Consider the following 13,650-nt stretch of genomic DNA (forward strand, 5'->3'; position numbering starts at 1 on the left):
AATCTCCAATTGGCCAGCCGTCAAGACCACATTTTTTCTGGTTCACTTATGCCATGGTGGTTTCTCCTTCTTCCTCCTGTACCTTCTTCTCATGGTCCTCTTCTAACCCCAAGCCTGAGAAACCTATACTCCATCTATGTCTGTTATGTTCAGCTATTGGCTGTTGGTATCTTTATATACCAATCAGAAAGCACTTGGTGCAGAGTCATAGGTCTAAGTGCAGATTCCAGGTCTTGGGGGACCACATTTAGCATTAAAATAGACAGGAAGGCCAAACCTCAACAAAACCCCCACATTTAAACCAAGGTAGAAGCCTCCTGAAATATACAGTCCTACAATATCTGATCACACAATTTATTCAAGAGGGTATATTTCCATGTATTTTTGAAAGCACATTTACCATGCACCTCAATTTGCTTTATCAGAGTAAAACACAGAACCTATGAGGGGCAAGTTTCTCTCAATGGAGCTCAGAACTGACTTGTAGACTGTCCCTCAGTGTAAGTTATGACATCTACAGTTGAATCATAATTTAGTGCAGTCCAACCAAGGAATGGGGTCATAAAACATGAATTCATGTGGTCTGGCATAGTAAGAAAGATCCTTTTACTTTTAACCAGTAACTCAGAAGATAAACTCAAAAGTTGTGTTTTATTTTTATTCAAATGGTTGTTTTACTATTAGTAATAGGTATAAAGATGGATGGGTTATGTACTTGAGAAGGTAGGTTCTCTGAGAGGCCAGAAGAGATCATGTTTTACAATCATAGCTATCCAGTGTTCACCCTTATGCCAACAACTTTTCTTGCACTTTTTCTATATCAGAGCCCCTTGATTGCAGTATGGAGATTGTAGATTTTTATACATTTCACCAATAATGTTGTCTCAGGACCAATTTGGGCATAATTGAATGAATAACTGTGTTTCTAGTTTCTTTGTATTGCACAACTGATTTTCTTAGATAAGCTTTATTCCTGATATAGATTTTTTCAACCACAATTGCCAGTGAATGTAGAGTCACTTACTAGTGGGGAAAATATCCTGGTATGCAAAAATGCATCAGTGGTTAAGAGCTCTACCAGAAGACAAGGATTCTCAGTACCTACTACAGCTATATGTCCAGTTCCAGAGGATCCAAGGAGACCCTCTTCTGGTCTCTATCTCACAGAGACAGTCTCATGGTAACCAGACATTCATGCAAACATGATAATAGAGAATTAAAATAAATATACTTTTTAAATAGCATTTAACACAACCCTACACTCTCACAGTAACAACTTACTGCTTTGCACACATTCTGCATCAGCAACTCCTATGAATACCTGTTACTTTGAAAATGACTGACTACAGAGATATGTTTTCTTTGGGAATCTAAGATTGCTTAGAGTTGGTGTCTCCATCTACTCAACTCAACAGCATTTGCCCAATCTTTCCAATCATGAAATCATGATCCTACTTGGATTTTTTTTCATTGCCCTAACATAAATGACCCTACACAACTGCCTTTAATTTTTGTCTCTCTCTCTCTCTCTCTCTCTCTCTCTCTCTCTCTCTCTCTCTCTCTCTCTCTCTCTCCATCTCTCCCTCACATCCCCCTCTCTCCCTTTCTTTCTCTTTCTCTGTCTTTCTCTCCTCCCCCTCCCCATCCCCCTCTCTCCCTCTTTTTCTCTTTCTCTGTTTTTCTTTCCTTCCTTCCTTCCTTCCTTCCTTCCTTCCTTCCTTCCTTCCTTCCTTCCCTCCCTCCCTCCCTCCCTCCCTCCCTCCTTCTCTCTCTCTCTCTCTCTCTCTCTCCCCCCTCTCTCTTTCTTTCTTTTTTTCTTTCTTTCATGTTTATGAGTCAAGAACAAATGACAACCTATAGGAGTAGGTTGGTCCTCTTCTACCATGTAGGTCTTGGAGTTTAAACTCAGGTTGCCACGCTGGGGAACAAATGCCTTTAGCTATTGAGCCACAGTACCAGTCCCATAGCTGACATATTAAAAGGTCAGCCCACATGCATCTGAATAGAAATAAGGGAATAATAATAATTCCAACGTCATTAGGTGAACATATGGTTTCCTTTGTCATCTGGTTTCGTAGCATTAAAAATATCAGAAATAAGGTTTCCTGTGCAATGTTACAGTCCTTTCTATGGTAATCTCTGTACACCACTGTAGCAAGAGAAGGAGCAGAACTTTGGAACACCAGCAAGTATGGCCACCAAGGATCTGTATGTGTCTGTTGTGCAACATGGTGATGTTCATGCCTATGAAGGGTCATGCCTTGAGAACGTCATTACCCATAATACTCAGCTTGGTGTCCGAGGGTGAAACTTCCAGCTTTTGTCAGGCTGAGGCTTTGTCTGTATGGGATTTGAAGAATCTGAGTTTGGGCTACTGCAGTGAGTTAAAGAACTCAGAAACTCAAGAAAACTATGTAAGTCAGGCTCAGGAGGATGCTGCTTAAGTGATTGTGGTACAGGCTGACAGGGCTTCGGTTGGGACATAGCCTGGAACTACCTTGCTCAGCCCCTGGTGTGCAGGTGGCTGCCACGTGGACACCCTACCTGGGAAGGTGCTGTGGCCCCAGGAAGCACTTGAGTGCAGCCAAGTGCACATTAGAAGTCAGAGCTGTGCCTGCCCAGGTCTTTTCAACCAGGCCCAGATGATCAGGACCAGGGAGACTCCCTGAGTAAGTTTCTCTGTTTCTCTCACCATGTGCAAATAGGGCCTGAGAAGTTTTCTCTGCATGTGGAGAGGCTTGAAGATTCTTGTGAGGAGTGATGGAAACTGCACTTTTGAGCAGAGGGACTTTAATTCTGAGGGAGCTGGTGCCATCACGATGAGCTGAGGAGACTCCTTCCTAGACAGGATTAGAAATGTCTCTAGAGTTTGCTCAGAGGGAAAAAGGACTTGGAGTTGAGTGTGAGGGAGGGCTACAGTGTGGAAGTAGTTTTGTGAACTTTAGTTGTAAATTTATTATTATCATTATTCTAGTTATGAGATTTTTATGGGCATATGGTTGTATATGTTTTGTTCATATATGTATTGATGTATATGTAAAACACAGAAACTAGGCTACTGTGCTACAGGTCAGGGATGGAGGTACATGCGGGATTTTGTTGCCCCTCACCTTGTGATTGTACTCTCACAATCTCTCTTCTACCATAGATTTTTATAAAATTCCAAATTTTCTGACTTAGGAGCCAGACACTGTGGTGGAAACCTGCTAGCTAGTAGCAGAGAAAGCAGCTAGTTGACCTTCCTACTCCACTGATGTCCCAGAAGGAAAACTCACCATCTCCTTCCCCATGCTCTCTTAAATCTCCTTCAATTCAAAGATGCTCCTTCATCTTTCCTGAGTTTTCCTATGTTTACTCCCTGACAACTTGTTGCTCTTACTGCCTCTTGACCTATCGTTGACATAATTTACCTCTTGCTTACAGAAAGCCCTTGGTTTAAAGATGTGTGCTAGAGCTGAGCCATGCCAAAACAAGAAATTTTTTTTTAAATTCAGTCTTGTTGTTCACAGTGTGATCAGATATACTGCAACAACTATGGGTTCTCTCAAAATGTCACTCCATCACAGGTCTCTATAGCTTCAGAGACACTCATGAGCTAAGCAGATATAATGAGAGTGTATCTCATGCTATCTTGCCATAAATATCCCACTCATTTGTTAACTAGAAATTAGTCTTGAAATAACTTGCCTTTATCTCTGATTATTAGACCTGTATTCTGATCAGACATAGATTCTCAGTCCAGAACAGCAGATGTATGGACACATCTCAGTTTCTGACTACCAGTAGCATGTACTTTAGAAAGTATAACAGGTACGTGAATTGATGTGTGCACATCCTGAAGTGAGACAGCTGGCAGTCGGTTGTAGTTCAGCATCATGTCTTGAAGGATTAGAGAGCTAAGATACAGGATCCAGGACTAGAATGACAGCTGAGTATCTGAGGCCTTGTTTGTGGGGTATTAGTGACTGTGGAAGCTTTATAGTTTGTGGGGAAGGTCTTTAGAATCAGGTTTTATTGGACATCTGTGGGACCAATGGAACTCTGGAGATGTGAGAAGCAAACCTGGAGCAAGAGTGGGTTCGAGGCATGTCCAAATCCTGGAAATATTGTCCTGAGATGAGCAGGACTAGGACTGCATGTCCTAGACTGCTTATAACTGGGCCCCCACATTTGCCCCACCGGTGAAAGTCACATAGCCCAGTAGCCAGGTTAGACGTCATTTGTTTCCTCTTACAAGGTCATGTTCAACTGCAAACGAGGCATTTCCAGTACCATGGCTCCAACCACTGATATACACTCACCTTCGAAGCCACATCTCACACCCAAAGGTTTAAATACCTATTTTTCCACCCAATTAAATAGGCTGTCTCAGTGAATCATGTCTTCCAAGACTGTTCTCAATGCACTCACTGCTGCTTGAGATTTCTCTCACTTTCTTCCTCTCCTTCCCTCCTCTCTCACACACATACACACATCAGCCATTCCCACCACTATAAGTGAACAGAGTGGGAACATCATATACACTGGCACAGGAGTGGAGAGCAGAAGATAGGCTTAACACAGTTCCTTTTGGGAAAGTGCCAGTGAAGGCCAAAGTCCAGGGCTCTGGATGGATCATCATTGTAATTTCAGGTTCAGAGAAAAGGAATATCTTCTGTTGGTCTGGGAGAGTCCAATGGGATTAGAGGCAAAGAGGGGACACAAGGCCACCTGAGGCTTTTGATGTCTATAGGTAAACAGAAGAAAGTGTTGTCTGCTGATATGGACAGATTAGTTGAATCATTTTTTATAAGGAATGTTAAGAAGTAGGTTTGGAGCTTTGTTGAATCTGAGCTGTCCTAGAGAAGTCTGTGTGAAGGCCTTGAGTGTATGTCTGCACACAAGTCTGGAGAAATTCAGGACCAAGTTTCCAAATGAAGACCAACTACGTATTTTGGTGATGTATATGAGGATGGAAGTAGAAGTTGGTTATTCTTAGGGAAGGAAACATTCATAGGATTGTGGCAGTGGTGCTAAGTGTAAGGAATGGGGTGGTCCAATTAATAACACTGGACTTATCTCTCAGACTGACATGGCTGTAACAATGACAGATGAGGTTTTACCAAGTATATGGGTTAGAACGATGTTTGGCAAGGGACCACGGCTGCCAAGAGACACACATTGGGTTGAGTATGAATCAGAACAGTCATAAAGGTCGGTGGCAATGATGCAGGTGACTAACTGGAGGCAGGTAACTAACTGTGAGGAAGGTGACTAAATGTGAGGAAGGTGACTAAATGTGAGGCAAGTGACAGGGACTGTGATGAAGATAACTGTGAGGTTGATGACAGTGAGTCTGAGGGAGGTGACTAACTGTGAGGAAGGTGACTGTGAGGCAGGTGACAGGGGCTGTGAGGTAGGTGACTGTGAGACAGGTGAATGGGAGGCAGGTGACAGTGACTGTGAAGCAGGTGACTGTGAGGCAGGACCCCATACCTGTGAATATTCCTCTACTTTTATGGTGTCCCTGGGTGGAATGTGGAGATCTGCACTTGGGCTAGTAGAGAAGTTCATGGGTAAATAAGAAAATTACTGAATTCTTCAGAACCAAGGAAGCTGGGCTTTTTGTTAATGCAATTTTAAAAGGAGATATTTCTTGTATATCTTGACTATCTTCCAAATAAATGAGACAGAGGCCATTCTATTTATTTAATCAAGCATTATAGCAGAAAAAGTGGGCAGCCATTGATCCACTCTATTTCTTTAAGCTAAACTGCCTATCTTCCAATAACATTCCCCAAGATACTTACTTTTTGGGGGAGTGCAGCAAACTTTATTGATAGTATTCAAGAGAGTAGGGAGGGCTCCCTAGGCCCCTCCTGTTATGGGGGCTTTGGGTGAAAATTGTGAGGGAGATGCTCAGTGTTGGGGGCCAAGTTGGGATAGGGACTCCTCAGCAACCAAGGGCCTCTCTCTTGCTCTCAGTGTCCTTGCTGGGGTGGGTGGTCCAGTGTCTCCTACTCCTTGGAGGCCATGTAGTCCATGAGGTCCACCACCCTGTTGCTGTTGCCGTATTCATTGTCATACCAGGAAATGAGCTTGACAAAGTTGTCATTGAGAGCAATGCCAGCCCTGGTATCGAAGGTGGAAGAGTGGGAGTTGCTATTGAAGTTGGAGGAGACAAGCTGGTCCTCAGTGTAGCCCAAGATGCCCTTCAGTGGGCCCTCAGATGCCTGCCTCACCATCTTCTTGATGTCATCATATTTGGCAGGTTTCTCCAGGCAGCACATCAGATCCAGGATGGACACCTTGGGGGTAGGAACACGGAAGGCCATGCTAGTGAGCTTCCTGTTCAGCTCTGGGATGACCTTACCCACATCCTTGGCAGCACCAGGGGATGCAGGGATGATGTTCCCTGCAGCCCCACGGCCATCACGCCACAGCTTTCCAGAGGGGCAATCTACAGTCTTCTGAGTGGCAGTGATGGCTAGGACTGTGGTCATGAGCTCTTCCATGATGCCAAAATTGTCATGGATGACCTTGGCCAGGGAGGCTAAGCAGTTGGTGGTGCAGGATGCATTGCTGACAATCTTGAGTGAGTTGTCATATTTCTCATGGTTCACAACCATCACAAACATGGGGGCATCAGAAGAAAAGGCATAGATGATGAACCTTTTGGCTCCACCCTTCAAGTGGGCTCTGGCCTTCTCCATGGTGGTGACTCCATAGAGAAGACTCCATAACATACTCGGCACCGACCACACCCTATTTGATGTTAGTTGGGTCTCGCTCCCGGAAGATGGTGATGGGCTTCCCATTGATGACAAGCTTCTCATTCTCGGCCTTGGCTGTTCAGTTGAATTTGCCGTGGGTGGAGTCATACTGGAACATATAGACCATGTAGTTGAGGTCAATGAAGGGGTCGTTGATGACAAAAGTCTCCACTTTGCCATTTGGAGAGCAGATGGCAGCCCTGGTGCCCAGGCAACCAATATGGCCAAATCTGTTCACACTGACCTTCACCATTTTGTCTACGGGACAAGGCTGGAACTACACTAGAAGATGCAGCTGTCTCTGGAATAGGGAGGAGCAGAGAGCCGATACTTCCATGTTACTATTAATCTGGCTATCTCTGCTCCAAGTGTTTTCCCGTGGTGTCTCCTTAAGACCCTTTCCTGGTAACTGAATTCTGTTTTTCTTTTTCCTCCTTTCCCCTGGCTGATGGAAGTGCATCTCTGTTTTCTCTTCTACCCAGCCTTTGGTACATCAATTTTTATTAACAAATCAGAGTATAAATTGTTCAATAAGAGACCTGTTCTCAAATAATTAGTTGAAGACTGTTGAGATAGCTCAGTGATTAAAGGTGCACTGATTGAAGGTGAACACCTGAGTTCAAATTTCAGAACCCACCTGGTAGAAGAAGAGAAGTAACTTTTCTAAATTGTCATTTGACCTTCCACATACACACACACACATACACACACACACACACACGCACACGCACACGCACACACACACACACCCCTTGATACCTCTGTCCATACACAGGCACACACACACAAGCACACAAACACATGAACACACACCTACAAATGTCTGTGAAAACTGGCATTAGTAAGCATTAAGAAGCTCCTAATGGAAAAATATGAAACAATTTGACAAACAAACTAAATAACACATTAGATTGTACTATAATGGTGAAATAACCTATAAACCCATGCTGGTGTGAATGGTTGCATGGCAGGCAAATGAACATTACTGAACCGGGCGGGACCTGCGAGACCCAGAGGTCTCTCCACTCCGCAGGACTCCTAGAAACCCAGGACCTCAGAATCATGGGTGAGTGGAACAGAACAACAGCACCAAAGAATCCCAGAGGGTCTTGTGCCAGCAGAAAGAACTACCAGAGGCTGGGATTCATTCTGGTTGGGGCCGCCCTGTCATCTTCTTCCTGAACCCAGCAGAGGGAGCCAAGGACCTATAGGATTCTCCACAATGGAGGACCCCTAGCACACCCAAAACCTAGGCATTATGGGACTCAGGAAGTAGATCAGAGCTCCAGACTTCTGGACACCTGCATTGCAAGAGGAGAGCTTGCCTGCAGAGAGTGATCTGACCACTATGACTCAGGTGAGAGTTGGAATCCCAGGATTGCTGACAGAGGCTAACAGAATCAAAGGAGGAACAAGCTTCAGTCAGAGACAGCTAGATCTTCTAACACCAGAGATTACAATATGGTGAAAGGCAAGCGTAAGAATATTACTAACAGAAATCGAGAACAGTGGGTATCATCAGAACCCAGTACCCCACTACAGTGAGTCCTGGATACTCCAATATACACGAAAAGCAAGACTAGGACTTAAAATCATATCTCCTGACAGTGGTAGAGGATTTTAAGAAGGGCATTATTAACTCACTTAAAGATTACAGGAGAATACTGTGAAACAGGTGTACGGTCTTTAAAAATTACAGGAATTCACTGCTAAACAAGTAGAAGTACTTAAAGAGGAAACACAAAAATCCCTTAAAGTGTTATAGGAAAACACAACGAAACAGGTAATGGAATTGAACCAAACCACACAAGATCTAAAAATGGAAGTAGAAACAATTAAGAAAACCCAAAGGGAGACAACTCTGTAGATAGAAATTCTAGGAATGAAATCAGGAACCATAGATGCTGGCATCAGCAACAGAATACAAGAGATGGAAGATAGAATCTCAGGTGCAGAAGATTCCATGGAAAGCATGGACAAAACAAAGAAAATGCAAAATCCAAAAAGACCCTAACTCAAAACATCCAGGAAATCAAGGACACAATGAGAAGACCAAACCTACGGAAAATAGGTATAGATGATACCTACTCTGATAACAGAACCACATATAGACCCAACAAAGAAAGAGAACTTCAGACCAATTTCCATTATGAACAGCGATGCAAAAACACTCAATAAAATCCTCAAAAACTTAATCCAAAAAGACATCAAAATGATCATCCATCATGATCAAGAAGTCTTCATCCCAGGCATGCACGGATGGTTTAATATATATAGAAACCAATCAATATAATCCACTATACAAACAGACTCAAAGACAAAAACCACTTGATCACCTTGTTAGATGCTGAGAAAGAATTTGACGACATCCAAAACAACTTTATGATAAAAGTTTTGGGAAGTTCAGGAATTCAAGGCCCTTACCTAAACATAATAAAAGCAATATACAGCAAGCGAGTAGCTAACATCAAACTAAATGGAGAGAAACTCGAAGCAATCTCACTAAAACCAGGGGCTAGAGAAGGCTGCCCACTTTCTCCCTACCTATTTAATATAGTACTTGAAGTCCTAGCCAGAACAATTCGACAACAACAGGAGATCAAGGGGATACAAATTGGAAAAGAAGAAGTCAAAATATCACTCTTTGCAGATGATACGTTAGTATATATAAGTGACCCTAAAAATTATACCACAGTACTCCTAACCTGATAAAGAGCTTCAGTGCAGTAGCTGGATATAAAATTAACTCAAACAAATCAATGGCCTTTCTCTACACAAAGGACAAACAGGATGAGAAAAAAATTAGGGAAACAACGCCATTCACAATAGTCACAAATAATATAAAATACATTTGAGTGACTCTAAGGAGGTGAAAGATCTGTAAGATAAAAACTTCAAGTCTCCATCTTGTGTCTGGGGTCCCTCAGAGACCACTCTGCTCAGGGGAGAGTACAGACTGCAGAAGTGACACAGCTTCTGGTACAGGCAGAAGCATACAGCTTCTGGGACAGACCAAGTTTTGCACTCCAGATATCTGGGCACCTTCCCTGCCAGAGGAGAGCTGTCTGGCTGGGAGGTTTCTGACTGCCTTAGCAGGTGAGGGGCCATCTTGGGTCCTGGGTTCCTTGGAGACCAGTATGCCCAGGTCAGCTCTCGGACTAAGGAGGATGATTGAGTGGTCTGCAGGAGTGATACAGCTTCTGGGACAGATCCCATTTCAGGCTCAAGATATCCGGTAACCTTCCCTGCCAGAGGAAAGCTGTCTGACAGGGAGGGCACGGACTTCCTGAGCAGGTGAGGGAGCCACCTTTTGCCCTGGGTCACTCAGAGACTTGTCTGCACAGGTGACAGTGCAGACTGCAGAAGTGACACAACTTTTGGACAGGCAGAAGCAACACAGTTTCTGGTACAGACCCCCATTTCAGGCTAGAGACATCTGGGCACCTTCCCTGCCAGAGGAGAGTTGCCCTCCTGGTAGGCTTCTGAATGCAGGAGCAGGTGAGGGAGCCATCTTGTGTCCCTGGTCCCTTGGAGAACAGTCTGGGCAGATCAGCTGGCAGACTGCTTTGGCAACACATCTTCTGATACAGGCCCTGTTTCAGGCATTCATCTGCAGCCAGAAGGCAGGTCAGAATGCCAGACCTCTGTTCACCTTCCCGGCAAGAGGATAGCTTGCCTGCAGAGAGTACTCTGACCACTGAGACTCAGGAGAGAGCTGAGCTCCCAGGACTGCTGACAGAGGCTAACAGAATCACAGGAGGAACAAGCTCCAACCAGAGACAATTCTAACAACTAATGCCAGAGATTACCAGATGCCGAAAGGCAAATGTAAGCATCTTACTAACAGAAACCAAGACCACTCACCATCATCAGAACCCAGCACTCCCACCTCAGCCAGTCCTGCATACCATAACACACCTGAAAAGCAAGACTCAGATACAAAATCATATCTCATGATCCTGATAGAAGACTTTAATAAGGGCATTAATAATTCACTTAAAGAAATACAGGAGAGCACTGCTAAAGAGTTAGAAGTCCTTAAAGAATTACAAGAAAACACAATCAAACAGGACATGGAATTGAACAAAACCATCCAAGACCTAAAAAGGGAAATAGAAAAAATAAAGAAACCCAAAAGTGAGACAACTCTGGAGATAGAAACCCAAGAAAAGAAATCAGGAACCATAGATGCGAGGATCAGCAACAGAATACAAGAGATGGAAGAGAGAATCTCAGGTGCAGAAGATTCCATAGAGAACATGGGCAAAACAATCAAGGAAGATGCAAAATGCAAAAAGATCCTAACTCAAAACATCCAGGAATTCTAGGTCACAATGACAAAACAAAACCTATGGATAATAGGAGTAGATGAGAATGAAGATTTTCAACTTAAAGGGCCAGCAAATCTTCAAAAAGATTATAGAAGGAAACTTCCCAAACCTAAAGAAAGAGATGCCCATGAACATACAAGAAGCCTACAGAACTCCAAATAGACTGGAACAGAAGAGAAATTCCTCTTGACACCTAATAATCAGAACAACAAATGCAGTAAATAAAGACAGAGTATTACAAACAGTAAGGGAAAAAGGTCAAGTAACATTTAAAGGAAAACCTATTAGAATTACACCAGACTTCTCATCAGAGACTACAAAAGCCAGATGATCCTGGACAGATGTTATGCAGACACTAAGAGAACACAAATGCGAACCCAGGCTACTATACCCATCAAAACTCTCAATTACCATAGATGGGGAAACCAACGTGTTCCATGCCAAAACCAAATTCACACAATATCTTTCCACTAATCCAGCCCTTCAAAGGGTAATACAGGGAAAACTAACACAAGGATGGAAATTACACCCTAGAAAAAGCAAGAATATAATCCTTCAATGATCCTAAAAGAAGACAGCCCTAAGAACAGAACCCCAACTCTAATAACAAAAATAAAAAGAAGCAATAAACTTTTCCTTAATATCTCTTAATATCAGTGGACTCAGTTCCCCAATAATAAGATATAGACTAACAGATTGGCTATATAAACAGGACCCAACATTATGATGCATCCGGGAAACCCATCTCAGGGTCAAATACACATACTACCTAAAAGTAAAAGGCTGGAAAACAATTTTCCTAGGAAATTGTCTGAATCAAAAACCTGGAGTAGCCATTCTAACATCGAATAAAATCAACTTCCAACCCAAAGTTATCAAAAAAGACAAGGAGGGGCACTTTATACTCATCAAAGTTAAAATATTCCTAGATGAAGTCTCAATTCTGAATGTCTGTGCTCCAAACGCAAGGGCAGCACATTCACTATGGAAACTTTAGTAAAGCTCAAAGCACACATTGCACCTCACACAATAATAGTGGGAGACCTCAACACTGCACTCTCAACATTGGGCAGATCCTGGAAACAGAAACTAGACAGAGACACATGGAAACTAACAGGATTCATGAAAGACATGGATTTAACAGATATTTAGACCATTTTATCCTACAACAAACGGATATACCTTATTCTCAACACCTCATGGTACCTCCTCCAATATTGACCATAATTGGTCACAAAACAGGCCTCAACTGATACAAAAATATTGAAATTATCCCATGCACCCTATCAGATTACCATGGACTAAGGCTGATCTCCAATAACAACATAAATAATATAATGCCAACGTGGAAGCTGAATAACACTCTACTCAATGATACCTTGGTCCAGGAAAAAGTAAAGAAAGAGATTAAAGACTTTTTAGAGTCAAATGAAAATGAGGCCCCATAATAAGGAATCTAATGGGAAACAATGAAAGCCGTCCTAAGAGGAAAATTCATAGCTGTGAGGTTTGCCAAAAAGAAAATGGAGAGAGCATATGCTAAAATCTTGACAGTACAGCAAAAAGTTCTAGCATGAAAGGAAAAATATTCACCCAAGAGGGATAGATGTCAGGAAGTAATCAAACTCAGGGTTGATATCAAACAGGTGAAAACAAAAAGAACTATTCAAAGAATCATCCAAATCAAGAGCTGGTTCTTCGACAAAATCAACAAGATCGATAAACTCTTAGCCAGACTAACTAGAGGGCACAGGGACAGTATCCTAATTTAAAAAATCAGAAATGAAAAGGGAGACATAACAACAGAACCTGAGGAAATTCAAAACATCATCAGGTCCTACTACAAAAGGTATACTCAACAAAATTAGAAAACCTGGATGAAATGAACAATTTTCTAGACAGATACCAAGTACCAAAGTTAAATCAGGATCAGATTAATGATCTTAAAGGTCTCACATCCCCTAAAGAAATAAAAGCACTCATTATTAGTCTCCCAACCAAAAAAAAAAAAAAAAAAAAACAACCCAGGACCAGATGGATTTGGTGCAGAGTTCTATCACACCTTCAAGGAAGACCTAATCCCAATTGTCCTCAAACTGTTCCCCAAAGAGAAACAGAAAGTACTCTACCCAATTCATTCTATGAAGCCACAATTACTATGATAATTAAACCACATATAGACCCAACAAAGAAAGAAAACTTCAGAACAATTTCCCTTATGAGAAGCGATGCACAAACACTCAATAAAATCCTCGGGAAACAAAATCCAAAAAGACATCAAAATGATCATCCAACATGATCAAGAAGGGTTCAACCCATTGATGTAGGGATGGTTTAATATATGGAAATCCATCAACGTAATCCACTACATAAACAAACTAAAAACAAAAATCACATGATCATCTCATAACATGCTGAGAAAGCATTTGACTAAATATAACACAACTTCTTGATATAAAGTCTTCGGAAGTTCAGGAATTCAAGGCCTATACCTAACCATAATAAAAGTAATATACAACAAACCAGTAACCAACATCCAACTAAATGGAGAGAAACTTAAAGCAATC

At 42.3% G+C, this 13,650-nt stretch overlaps 1 pseudogene; it reads right to left on the reverse strand.

Annotated features, from left to right (window-relative positions):
- Positions 1 to 5,996: 5,996 nt before the first annotated feature.
- Positions 5,997 to 7,005, reverse strand: LOC147003340 (glyceraldehyde-3-phosphate dehydrogenase pseudogene; annotated as a pseudogene).
- Positions 7,006 to 13,650: the final 6,645 nt, after the last annotated feature.

Source organism: Mus caroli, unplaced genomic scaffold, assembly GCF_978045245.1.
Source record: "Mus caroli unplaced genomic scaffold, Mus_caroli_1 scaffold_8, whole genome shotgun sequence".
Classification (NCBI taxonomy): domain Eukaryota; kingdom Metazoa; phylum Chordata; class Mammalia; order Rodentia; family Muridae; genus Mus; species Mus caroli.